Source organism: Xenopus tropicalis, chromosome 8 (genome assembly GCF_000004195.4).
Source record: "Xenopus tropicalis strain Nigerian chromosome 8, UCB_Xtro_10.0, whole genome shotgun sequence".
Classification (NCBI taxonomy): Eukaryota; Metazoa; Chordata; class Amphibia; order Anura; family Pipidae; genus Xenopus; species Xenopus tropicalis.
The window spans coordinates 109216844-109231015 of record NC_030684.2 but is presented as its reverse complement, the minus strand read 5'-3'; positions in this window follow the sequence as shown (position 1 = coordinate 109231015).

The following is a 14172-nucleotide window of genomic DNA, read 5'->3' as shown; positions in this document are numbered from 1 at the left end:
TCAAAAGCATTTAAATAGACCAATGACTAAAGGAAGGTTAACCAATAGCTGCACAGGTAAGTTGCATTTAGCACATTCAATTATATCAAATGAAACAAATGAACAGCATCGGTACAGGATCCAAAATCTAATGTCAATCAAAACATTTATAATAATAATACTGATCTGATTAAATTAATGCATTTTAATTCCATGTGGTGTAATTTTATTTGCTCGCAATCAAAATAGAGAAAGAGAAGGAATTTTTTAAAGAAACTAATTCAATAGATTTGACCATAATTAAACATAGCAGCTCACGTCAAACACAGAGTTCAGACCACTAGGGTGACGTGTGCCCAGAAGAAAAATCCATTTTACTTCTAATCGCAACAACCTTTCAAGCATATCAGACCCCCGTTCATCTGGTAAGACTCTGTCTATGACTTGAATCTGCAGGTTAGATACATTTGAATCGCAACATTGTATAAAGTGACGGGAAACTGGGCTTTTGCTGTCTTTTATGACTATGTGCCTTACATGTTCCCGCATCCTACTTTTCAAGGTTCTTGTAGTACAACCAACATATTGAATATTGCATCGTGAACAAGTAAGTAAATATACAACATGTTGCGTATTACAATTAGCATATATGCGCATTTTAAAGGATTTTCCAGATGCTGAGCTCTGAAAAGACGTGGACCGTTTTATGTATGTACAAGTAACGCATCTCCTCGCTCCACAGGGATAAGTCCCGTGGGTCGCTAACCAAGTATTTTTGACAGGTCGCGAATGCCACAAAGTAGGGGAAAGAACATTCCCCAACGTTGGGGCCTTTCTTGCTACAAACTTACAGCCACCTTGCAAAATGGTAGCCAAAAGAGGATCATTGTATAGAACAGGCAAAAGGTTATTAAAAATTCTTCTAATCTTGTAAAATTGATTAGTATAAGTAGTTACAAAGACAGGCATTTCAAAGCCTGCCTGCTCCGCAATGTCCTTAGACTCATTACTGCCAATTTTGCTCTCAACCCTCTTTTTTTCTTTTTTGTTACTTTTATTTACTTTTTTGTTTGTTATCATTTCTTTAGTTTGATTCATCTTTATTAAAGTATTGTCACTCTTAAGTAAATCTGATCTCTTCATATGCAGTGCTTTGGTAAAGGCCACTAATAGGGGTTTCATAGTGTAGCCACGATCTAAAAACCTATCCCGTAGAGAACAGGCCTGCTCCACATAGGCATCCATGGTACTACAATTTCTTCGAATCCTGTAAAACTGACCCAAGGGAATGCCCTTGAACAAATGCTGAGGATGGCAAGAATCTGCCCTTAAGAGTGAGTTACCAGCACAAGCCTTTCTATAAGTGGTGGTTTCTACATTATAACCAGAAGCAATTAGCTTCAAATCCAAAAAGGCAATACTGGTTTGATTAAACTCACTAGTAAACTTCAGGTTGAGCAAATTCTCATTTAAAGATAAAGCAAAATTAGAAAACTCCAATTCAGATCCCTGCCACACTAGTAGGAGATCGTCAACGTAACGTTTATAAAAGACGACGCTACGCAAAGACTCCATATTGCCCCCATAAATGTGGGTCTCCTCCCACCAACCCATGTAAAGGTTTGCGTAGGTGGGCGCGAATTTGGCACCCATTGAGGTCCCACACTTCTGGAGGTAATATACACCATCGAACTTAAAAAAGTTGTGCGAAAGTAAGTAAGCAATAGAATCCATGATGAAAGCCTTAGTGACGGCATCATAAGTGCTATACATATCAAGGTGATATAAAACAGCTTTTAAACCTTTATCGTGAGGAATACAGGAATATAAGGAAACCACATCAATAGTACCCCAAGAATAATTAGCCCGCCACCTAAAACTACTTAATAATTGCAAAATGTGTTTTGTATCACGCACGTAAGAAATGAGTCGCTGGACAAGAGGTTGCAAATATAGATCCACATATTCTGACAGCCTCTCATTAAGGGAGGCTATCCCTGAAACTATGGGTCTACCAATTGGGGGGCGCTCAGCCTTATGAACCTTTGGAAGGTGATGAAATAACGGAATTTTAGGATTCTTAGGTATCAAATATTCCTTTATTTTCTCATTTATCAAGCCTTCTCTAAAAGCTCCTTCCACCAGGTTCACAAGAATACTTGAGTAGGTACTGGTCGGATTCCCCTTTAAAATCTGATAGGTAGAGACATCACAAAGTTGACGTAAAGCTTCTTTATGATACATTACACTATCCAATACAACGACCATTCCTCCCTTGTCAGCATTGGGGAAATATCACTCAAACTTCTGGTGCTGTAGGAAAGAGAGACTGAAGTTACTCAGAACACAAGTCACATGGCTGAGGGCACCTGGGAAACTAAGAGTATGGCTAGCTCCATATCAAATTTAAAAATTAAATACAAAAAATCTGTTGAAGAACAGATTTCAGTGCAGGATTCTGTTGGTTCAAGCCTATTAGCTGATGTATTTAAAAAAACAAAACAAAACAAAACATGTTTTCCTGTGACAGTATTCCTTTATAAACCTCACCCCAACTTTAATTTTAGCAAAGTGGCCATACAGCATAACATAAGCTCTGCCCTAATGCTATGCATTAACTAATAAAAACACTGGGCAAGTCTGTTACTGTAGGAAATCTCTTGGTTTACTGTGGTTAAGTATACTTGGTAGGGGTCCTGTCTAATTTCTAGAAATCTTTGCAAAACAGTTTATCTTATCTGATTTTACACAATGTTTTCCTGGATTTTACATAAAAATGTCCTAATGTTTCCCAAAAATGGCCCTTTGTGATTGGTGGTATTAGTGAAATGAAAAGGTTTAAAATACTAACCAGATGCATATCTGCATGGTTCTGATAAATAGTGTATTCCAATGAGTTTGCACCTCATACAGTCACGCACAAATCATTTATAGCTCTAGGCTGTGCATCTGGCTGTCAGAGAGATCTTGAAAATGCCCCCCATAGTGGGGGGGCATTAATGCTGCAATGTTTAACTCTTGTTATTAACACAGTAAAGACTTTGTGCTTATATATATAAGTTGCTTTAACACATTTCCTTGATTTTACATAATTTTTTTCTGGTCCCTTGAAAAACATAAAATGTTGGTTCTACTGTCCCTCTGTCTGTTCCTCACACAGAATGCAGAATTAACCACCAATATGTATCTGGGAAAGGGTATGTATTGGTTATTATACAAATGAATGGGCATTTCTACATTTCACCACCAGATGGAACTGGATATCTAGTAATTCTCAAGAGGAATCTAAAGGATCACAACCAATGAGATCATAGCTGGCAGCTGGTTTCCAAACAGAGTTTATATTTTGCACCAATATTTAAACTCATAATAGATGTAAAATATTCCTTTTTGCAAATCTCATAAACAATAAGTCCATTATTATTTATTCTTCCTTTTTCTTAAAGATATAGGAGCAGTAATGTAATGACAAAAATGAAGAAAAAATGTAAATCTTTACTCAAGTGCCAAAGGCAACGTTAATGTAATGACAGTCATGGCTGAAAACTTCTATAACGAAATATAATGTATATGAAGAAATAATGATGTTTGCAAAGTCGGATGTATAGCTATTAGGAACAAAAAGAACCTTTAGAATTGCAGCAACAGTTCTGCATCCATAGGTCTATCCCTGCCCCACAAAAATGTACACAGTGCGAGTTCAACATAAGCGCCAAATGAATAAATGGCTAGAGTGGGACCCCCCTGTCAAAAAAGGCTTTCCAAAACCAGGGGTGATTGCATTAGCCATCCACTTTTGCTTTAGTAAGACCATTTCTGGTACTTAGCCTCTTCCAGATCTTCCAGATGCCCACAAAGGCATAAAAAGGAGCCAAACTATAGGAGCAAAAAGGTAGCAGTGTTCAGACAAGAAGCTGAGCAAAACAGGACCATGACAAATAGTGCTAGCAGGAGCAATAGAGCCAGGCAATAGATCCAGGCAAATCTGGTAACAGCAATAGTATCAAGGGATAGATAGGAACAGTTGTTAGTACGCAGGCAAAAGCTTTATTCCATATATCATAAATAGCCCCTTTATAGAGGAAAAATGGTAACATGCATTATATTCCACAGTCCTAGGCACCTAGGAACAACAAACTCTGATATATATATTTGTACATCAAACGCAATAGCCCCACTAAGCCATGCTCATGTTCTGAAACCAGCGCACAGAACAAATGTGTGCACAAATTTTATTATTTGGGCTGCCCACTCTGCACACATTTTGGCACACCACTCTTCAAGTGTGCACAAAGGTTTTGCACATACAACCAAGATGAAATTAGAAGAAACATCAAACCATCCACTGAAGACCTGTGCATCCTAGATCACTATGGAAAACAAACATTCAGATCTGTATGGCTCTTTGGTGCACACCACATATGCCTCCATCCATATATTGGAATGCCCTTAAATTATAATGTCTGTCTCTTCATGGCAGCAACATGGGGAAGTCTTGATGACTGCAGTGCCTGCCATGCTTGTCCTAGTTGAGTCACTCTCAAACCACTGAGGTCTGTGTTCATAGCAACTGTATGCAGAATGTTTTGGAAGCTGGAAGTACCCATTATTTTGAGATATGACTGCAAGGGGTTAAAGTTCTAAAAGGTGCAGAGCTTCTTATTAATAGCAGCCAATCAGCAGAGAGTATTTACTGCCCACTGGACCACCCATCATACTTCTGTTCTGTAGCTGTTGGACAGCTGACACAGGGGACAACTATTAACTAAAATGAGAATATTAACGCTGCACTGATAAACAATCGTATCTTTACCAGGCATAATTACACCCCTAAAAAATGGAAATTAAGGTACAAAGTTGGCATAATTACAATTTCAAGTGAATATGCACTATTGTACTAAAAATGAGGAGAAATTTCACATTTAGTAAATTAAATGTGCCCCACGGTTTTTTATTATGTATAGTGTATGGCATGGTGGTGCAGGGGGATAAAAAGCATGAGATGCAGCTGTAATGTGTACTAGCTGCCACATATACTGGGACTTGTCTCTGCATGCCATTTATGATCTTTATTAAATGCTCAGAATAAACCCCTGCTCCAGCCATGTGGAAGACATAGGACAATACACTTAGCTGAATGTAAGAGGAAATGAACAGATACATCATAGTGTCATACTGGCTCATGTATATCTTTTCTTTTTATAAATAAACCCTACAGATAAACAGAGCTCTGTATAGCTTTCCATGGCAGGTAAAGCAAAATGCAGTTAGAAATAGATAATGAAGTTTTAACTGTATCCCCTTAGATACATCTGCCCAGTAATTTGTGTTGCTATATAGGAAAAGTGGTGCTTATTTGAATTATTCATACAGGTACAAGTGAAGATACATGCCCTCTTGTTCCCTGTTACAATATTTTCATTTTAATGCCAGCGTGAAAAGCCATGCCCCTTACATGCCATCTGTGCTATGAAAGAACGTCCGAATAGTCTGTGTTTTAGGTGGATTTTTGAAAAAGCTTCTATTAGTTGTGCTGCTTCCTGCTATTAAGGGTATTGTCTTATCTACACAGATTCTTATTTCCTGCTATTAGACAAAGCCCGAGCAATGCCAGTTTCAACCTGCTGTTTAATAGAGCATTATTGTTAACTAGCTGCAGCTTCATGCAGTCACCTCATGCACATTGATATTATCAGCCAGTGTAATGTTAGTGTTGGACCAAGGGCTAGCAAAATCTGGTAATATCAGGATAGGCTGTCAGGTTAAATGATCTGTGGTAATGCTGGATATGCTGTGCACACTGCCCTTGGGCAAAAGGCCAACACTCCGCTGCTCCCTGAGCAATATTACTGCAGGGCAATGTTGCTGAGACACTGCCAGTGGCAGGGAAGTTCAAACTTTCTCCCAGCCAATCCAATCCCTGTGAGGCCCTTACAACCCAAAAGCCATTGGGCCTGGGACAGCTGTCAAAGGAGAAAAGAGGTCTCTTTTTCCACAGAGACAATCTGCACTGGTTAAATATAGGCACCGACAGAAGGGCAATCAATGCTATTATTCACAGTGGTTGGGGGTACAGGCTCATAGGTGCCACATGTGATGTTAAAACCCTGTCACAGGCTTATCTCTCAGGCACAGGAATGACTTTGTACTGCAGCATTAAAGCATGTACTGCTTTCTGAATCCATAATTTGCTAGTATAAGGTTTCTAAAGGTATTAGGAAACTTCTTAGGAGGTATTAATAAATTAACTGCAGGTACAGCTATGATGGAAGCAAGCAGAACAGTAACAAGGATGCAAGAAGCAATGCTTATTTATGAAGTGAGCACTATGTGCAATTTCTGTGTGATTTCATTGTCATGTTTTTTAATCCAAAATGCAATTTTTTCTTTAATCAGAGTTCCAACAGATTTGTGGGCTAAGTAGCAGGGCACTCAAGTCACCAGGATACAAATAAATTTGCTTGATGCAAGTCCCTTCTAATCGTAGACCTGCACCTGCAACAGAAACCCTGGAACTGCCTGGTCCAGATTAGTGGAAATTCAAGGTTCCATGTGATTTATCAGAACAAGCTGAGTGGGCAATTGTTGGCATACAAGTCTGGGCACAAGTACCTTTGTGAACAGCATCAGTTTTCCAACCATGTTAGTGTTGTGCACATTCATTAATAAATGAGCCCTAATTACGTTCTGTGCAGAGCCCTTGTGCTTTCCCAAAGACAGACGCTGAACAGTTACAGCGCCATTTTTGCGTGAAGTAGAAGGTGAATTAGACCTATGCCAGAGAGAACCCGCTGTGACACTTTTCTAGGAAAGTGGAATGTTTTGCAATAGGTAGGAAAGATATCAAAAAATATTTTGCAAACTAAAAAATGTAATGAGACATGTGACACTTGTAATACCCTGGCACAACATGTATCCTGTTATCATTTTATCTGAGCATTTTCTGTTCCAGCTTCTTTCATTTGTGTCCCAAAAACAACAGCTGGTGCCTGTGTATTGCTCGTCTCGGAATTTCCTCTTGATTTAAAAACTGTCCATTTTATCTGTTTATAAAACCAGGATAATTTGAAGAACATTTTAAAAAATGTGCCTGATAGCCGACACAGCCTTTCTTAAATGGAAACTACCAGTTGCTGAGAAAATATATGGCACGGACACAGGTGCTTTCTGGGAATTGTCTCTGAGGTAGTATTATGTCATTATTTCTCATGGCACAATGGAACAGATCATCACTGCAACACCGAGAGGTAGTCAAGTCGCACACACCAATATATAAATGACTGTATTTGTTCCCCAGAGGCAGTTATGCTAGCTATTTGTCACTGTAAAAGGTCCCAGAGACACTAATCCACAACCACCCCATGTGAGTAAAAGGAATCCAAAATTATTTTTTAAATATTAAATAAATGAAGCAAGAAGGGGCAGGATCCTTATTATCACAGGGGGTCACTTTGATGATGAGAACAGGGAAAAAGCAGAAATTCTGAACTCTTATTTTTCATCTGTCTTTACAACTGAGGAGCCAGCGAATCAAATCTTCCCTTTTAATAGACCCAATTCTAGTAATATTGATAACTACTGATGCCTGGGTCACTCAGGAAGAAATTCAAAAGAGACTTGAACATGTAAAGGTAAACAAAGGTCTAGGACCAGATGGTTTTCATCCCAGGGTATTAAACAAGCTTATCTCTATGATTGCTAAACCTCTCTACTTAATTTTTCAAGATTCATTGAGGTGTGGCATGGTGCTGAGAGACTGATGAATTGCTAATGTGGTGCTGTTATTTAAAAGTTGATCCCATTCTCAGCCTGAAAACTATAGGCCTGTTAGTCTGACTTCACAAGTAGGAAAACTTTTGGAAGGGGTAATAAGGGATTGGATACTTGAATAAATTGAAAATCACAGTACTATTAGTTTGTGCCAGCATGGTTTTATGCGTAACAGATCTTGCCAGACTAATTTAGTTGCCTTTTATGACGAGGTGAGCAGGAAGCTCGATGCTGGAATGGCAGTGGATGTCATCTACTTCGATTTTGCTAAAGCGTTTGATACAGTACCTCACAGAAAGTTAATGATAAAATTGAGGGACATTGGCCTAGAACGTAATATTTGTAATTGGATAGAGAACTGGCTGAAGGATAGATTGCAAAGAGTGGTGGTAAATGGAACATTTTCTAATTGGACCAGTGTGGTTAGTGGAGTACCGCAGGGGTCAGTCCTTGGTTCTTTGCTTTTTAATTTGTTTATTAATGACCCGGAGGAGGGCATAGAGAGTACTGTTTCTATTTTTTCTGATAATACTAAACTGTGCAAAACTATAAGTTCCATGCAAGATGCTGGAAAACTGAGCAGCAAAATGGAAAATGAGGTTCAATGTTGAAAAGTGTAAAGTTATGCACTTTGGTAGAAATAATATAAATGCAGGTTATACACTAAATGGTAGTGTGTTGGGGGATTCTTAATGGAGAAGGATCTGGGGTTTTTTGTATATAACAAGTTGTCTAATTCCAGGCAGTGTCATTCTGTGGCTACTAAAGCAAATAAAGTGCTGTCTTGTATAAAAAAGAGAGCAAAGTGAAAGGAGACCCCAGGAAACGACACCCAGGAAAGCATACCTGTGCAGAGAAAGGAGCCACGGGGGGTAAATAACCTTGTTATTCGTATTCGTATTCTCTATTCCCTTATTTGGCAGGAGAGACTTCAGTTATCAATAAAGATCTGGGGTTTGTGCCACATTATATTACTAACCTATTGGTCTAGAAAGTAACTTAAAATGTATTTTTAAAGATAGTGTTTCAGCCCATGAAAAGGTTAACAAATTTAGCAAATATACCCTGGTGTGTAAACTACTGCTATGGTAGTAGTAACCTCTGAACTGACTAAAATAGGTGATACAGAGGCTTGAAACCTTATAGATTTACAGTAACTCACTAACATTAAAAAGGAAGTGTTTAGTAAAAGAATAATATAAAAAAGTGTGGTTATAATGGATACTGCAAAATAGAACACAAAGCAGCAAACATTCCAACAATACATTGTGTTAATAGCTGATGTGAAATGTTTCATCCAGTATTCTTGTAAATGTGTTATTTCTGAGCAAACCCTAGCACATCATGTACCAAATCCCATGTTTGCTGTGTGTCAGTAATTCTCTGGGACCTGATTCATATTCCCATTCTGGATGTGAGCTAAATGACCAATATTTCCTGTTTTCATTAGTGTAGAACATATTGCCTGCCTTACTATTTTCTCAGAATTGGCGTTTATATAGTAGCTCAAACCTTTCTTGCTACGTACAAAACATGGAAACAAATAACTGGCACAATATAAGATGAAAATATCCTAAACAATATTTGGTTGGCACATGTAGCCCAATGTATTTCTGTCATGTTGTACAATGTTACAACATACACAACATCCTGCCCACCGGATTTAGCGGAAAACCTAAACCTTGACATTTATGTTATTATAATACAAAAAGTCAATTATATAGTAAATAATGTACCCTGTATTGTAATATATCAGGATGTTACAAGTCACCAAAGAGTTCCATGACCACATAAAAGCACAAGGCTAAAGGCTGAGTGCTTTCATACAGGTCATGCAATTTATGACCTTGAATACAAATAAGCCACTCATATGCTGTAAAATATATCCCTATACATGGTGCTTAGTCATGTCATCAGTTATATATATATATAGTCTTGTCTCTCTTTAAACTTGTAGTGTTTTATATTGAGTGGTATATTATGTATATCCCTACAGACATATGTATTATGTATTGTATTATTGTTTCAATGCACAAACACAGCTGGTCTTGCAACTCTGCACAGTATAAGCACTCTGAAGATAGAAGAGAGCACTTCAGGCTGAGAGAAATGAGTGCATAAAGAGACTGTGGAGACTTATTCCCTCCCTACCAAACTTGTCCCCTCAACCTCACCAAGAAAACGCAATGACACCATCATTTTTGTGGGTGGAGTTCGGCCACAGCTTTATTAGAGAAATCCAACATCAGAAAAATAGTCCTTGCCATGTATTTCAAAATTTTACCAAACATCGCAACAACATTTTTTATAACTGTTTTATAATGAATGCCGGCAGAAGCATGTGAAAACCATCAAACACCACCAGAGATTAAAGGGCCAAGGACTATCCCCCGCAATTTGCTTTGACAAACCGAATATGGAAAGTATATATATAAGTCTTTAAAAGAAATCTTTTTTATTTTCTTTTTTTTGCATAAAGAGAGCCTGCAAAGAAAATACACAACATGCAAACTGAGAGAACTTACAGGCCTATAGATTTCTGGCTAATTGCTCTTAAACAGGGAGGGGGGGAGGGAGATGCTGCTCCGTGCATGCAGAGTGAGACCTGCTGAAAAGAGCTGACAGGCAAAAAGGGGAGGGGGTGAGTACAGATAATTTTCTTCCCGCCCAAAGGCTAAGCTGATTAACTCCTCGCGTGCTGGAGGGAATTAAGCACAGATTGGCTCCCCAGTCCCTCTGCGCTTTCTTTAGGTATTTCAGCGCCCTCTAGGAAGCTAGCCTTGCTTATGTAAATGACCTGTTACTGTGAGCACAAAAAGTCTAGAACAGGTCCAGGTTACAACAAGTAAAAGTCAATGAGATAAGGCCAGTAATGGATAATTAGGTCAGAAACTGGTAACCTCACCAGACAATGAGTGAATGTACAAACATAACACAGGGGAGTTTTACAGTGTATGAATGAGCGATAGCATAAGCATCAGGGAGACACTATTACAGCAGAAAACCTTGCTAGTGTGTGCCAGTCTGCAGCTGTCATGGTGCCCCTGAGAACCACACAACAATACAAAGAGAGTTGCCACCAAGCCAGAAAAGTTTGTTTCAGGTTAATGACTAAAATGCCTCTCCTTTTATAAAAAAAACTTCTTATCCATCCTTATTCTGCACTATTTGAGGTACACGAATCCATATATAAATGCCTACTTCTAACAGTGAATCATTTATAACTAAAAGGTTAAGTTATAGCCAACTACAGGGGTTTTCTGTCCTTTGGGTCACCATACGTTAAGGGGCTGATTTACTTACCCACGAACGGGTCGAATGGAGTCCGATTGCGTTTTTTTCGTAATGATCGGTACTTTGCGATTTTTTCGTATGTTTTGCGATTTTTTCGGATTCTTTACTAATTTTTCGGATCCAATACGATTTTTGCGTAAAAACGCGAGTTTTCCTATCCTTTACGAAAGTTGCGTAAAAAGTTGCGCATTTTGCGTAGCGTTAAAACTTACGCGAAAAGTTGCGCATTTTTCGTAGCGTTAAGTTTTAACGCTACGAAAAATGCGCAACTTTTCGCGTAAGTTTTAACGCTACGCAAAATGCGCAACTTTTTACGCAACTTTCGTAATGGATACGAAAAACTCGCGTTTTTACGCAAAAATCGTATTGGTAACGAAAAATTCGTACAGAATCCGAAAAAAATCGCAAAACATACGAAAAAGTTGCAAAATGTTCGTTTTCAAGTCGGAACTTTTCCAATTCGGGTCGGATTCGTGGGTTAGTAAATCAGCCCCTAAGTCTACTAAAATAATTTAAACACCAAATAAACCCAATGAGACTGTTTTGCCACCAATATGGATTCATGCAGCTTAGTTACCGTACCATTAAGTACAAGGTATTGGTTTATTACTGCAGAGACAGAGGAACTCATTTTTAAAACATATAATTGTTTGCTTAGCTATCTGCTTATCTGTCTATTTAGACACTCAGTCCCTTTCAGACTATTAGACTCAGTGGGACCCTACCAAAAAATGTAAAGATGGAAAGCTAAGGAACAAAAAAATAGACTTATTTTAAATGAATAAAAACTAGTGACCAACCATTGATACCCCTACCTTTTTACCCCTACCCCTTCTCCCCCCACTTTGTATGTTATCCTCTTTCTATGTACTTATTTGAAAAATGAAAATAAAGAATATATAAAAAAAACTAGTGACCAATGTCAACATTGTGCTAATGGTTCATTTCAAGCTCAACTGCCCTTTAAGTGGAGCAAGATAATGTGGGCAAAAGTCACTGGACAATATTGTTGCATTCTTTCCCATAATAAATACACCCTTCTGAAAAAGTTAAACTTGCCCTCTAGAGGTTGAATACAGAGTGATGTCATTTGCTTTGTTGGATGGTTTCCTCTAGATGGGAAGTAGGGCAGGCTGGGTAGATACTGGGTAGTACTGCACTAGTGAGATAACTCACCTTCACAGCTCTTAAACTCACATATCCCAAAAAACATATATAATATCTATTCTCTTTGATGAAGAGGAACAATTCAATTGTAAGCTTAGCAATCTTTTCTTTGGGAGGGGTGGGGTTTGTCCTTGTGAGAATTGTTCCTAACTCATGTACTAATGCCTTCCTAACAGGAAATTCCACCCTTTGGCAAATGCTACTCCCATCCTGCACAGGACAAAGACACAGCTTTCACTTAAAGCATTTCTGACACTAAACAGCAGTGAGGACAAGTCTTTATTATAGACACACAAAACTATAACATAGAAATAACAGGACATTTAATGTATAGTGTATATGAGAAAGTTGCTGAAAATTACATTTTCTTTCCTTATGAAAAATGCAACTTTTTGTGCTTACACCCCCTTTTACTGTAAAGCGAGTTGGTAGAAGAGAGAAGGTGAGGGGGTTCAGCAGTCACCCAGTAAATCCTGAAGCCATTACTAAGGATATCACAGGGTAGACATCTTTATATGTGTATTGTTTATTGTAGTTTTGGCACTTGGAATGTAAGAAAGTACATTCAGAACATTTTCAGAGACTCGGGAAAGAAGGAAGCATCACAGATCTATTGTTATACGAGTCTAAAAACATTCCAGGTTGTTCCATTTTCAACAAACATTTCCTTTCATGAAAATCTTACTGAAATCTTAATGAGCTGACCTTTATAAATAGTTGCATCTGCTGTCCTTGAGAGTAAGGGTTTCCATTGTTACCAGCTGGAGGAGTATTTTTTCTTTCACAATGTTAGTTTCTCAACCAAACAAATTCTCAATGTACTGTAAACTAGGGCAGGAGGGTGAAATACTTATTCTGTGAGGCTACCAATAGAAGGTTTCCATTTGAGAACTTACAGTTATGTATGAATATGGAGCATTCTGCATCTTTTGGTCCATGCCTCCAGCACAGGAAATTACATACAGATCATGCACATACATGTAACCCCTTCTTGGCTATAACCAAGCCAACAGCATGGCTAGTGTAGGTACCTGGGACTCAATCCTTCAGGATGGACCTTCGCGAAGTGGAAGGGACCAAACGGAACTATGGTGTAGTGCAACTACAACTCACTGTAGCTGTGTGCGGTGCAAAGTAACAAATGGGTGCCAGAAGGTTCTTGCAGTTGAAAAATCAAATCAGTTAATTGTCAGAGACAATCAATATGCAGGGTTATAGCAATACTCACATACACTTCTATATCATAGGAATACTCTGAGGACAGCACAGAGAGGATGCACACCAGTTTATCCCAACTCCTCTTAAATCTGGGCAGGGTCAATTCACCTGGTCAGCTTGGCCACCCTTTGGAACAGTCAGGTTGGATACCACACTCCTCAGGTTGAATACCTCTAGCCTTCAGGGTCCCACAGCAACTATGGATCAGGGTTTAGATACCGCCTGCCTCCTATGTCTTAACCATGGCCCTACATTAAGGCACCCGTGCCTGTATGGAAGGGTACTTCCCACTACTCTCCTTGGTGGAAACTGCTATTGCTTCCATCCCACTCTATCTCACTTTCCAAGAAAGTGCTCGACAAGAGTAACTATCTAGCTGGTCCTCCTTCACGGGGTCCCTGTCCCCAACTTCTCTAGAGTAGATGAAGACTCTAGGGTAGACGGCTTTACTGGGGCCCTGTTAATCCCAGGCTCAGTGGAACTTCCACATGGGTCAGCAGATGCTGCCAAAGAGGAAGACGCACCCACTATATTGGAGTGCAGTGGAGGGGTGGAGTCAACCTATAAACCAATAAGGCCTCTCTAAACTGATACATGGGACTTTGCCCAGTAATGCACAAACTAGGGAAGTTGTAGGGTTTAAAGACATTGGGGCAGGTTAACCCTATGGATCCCTACATAGGTTTCCCACCTTGCCAATATTTTACCATCTAACACCTTTAAAGTAGGACACTTATTGAATAC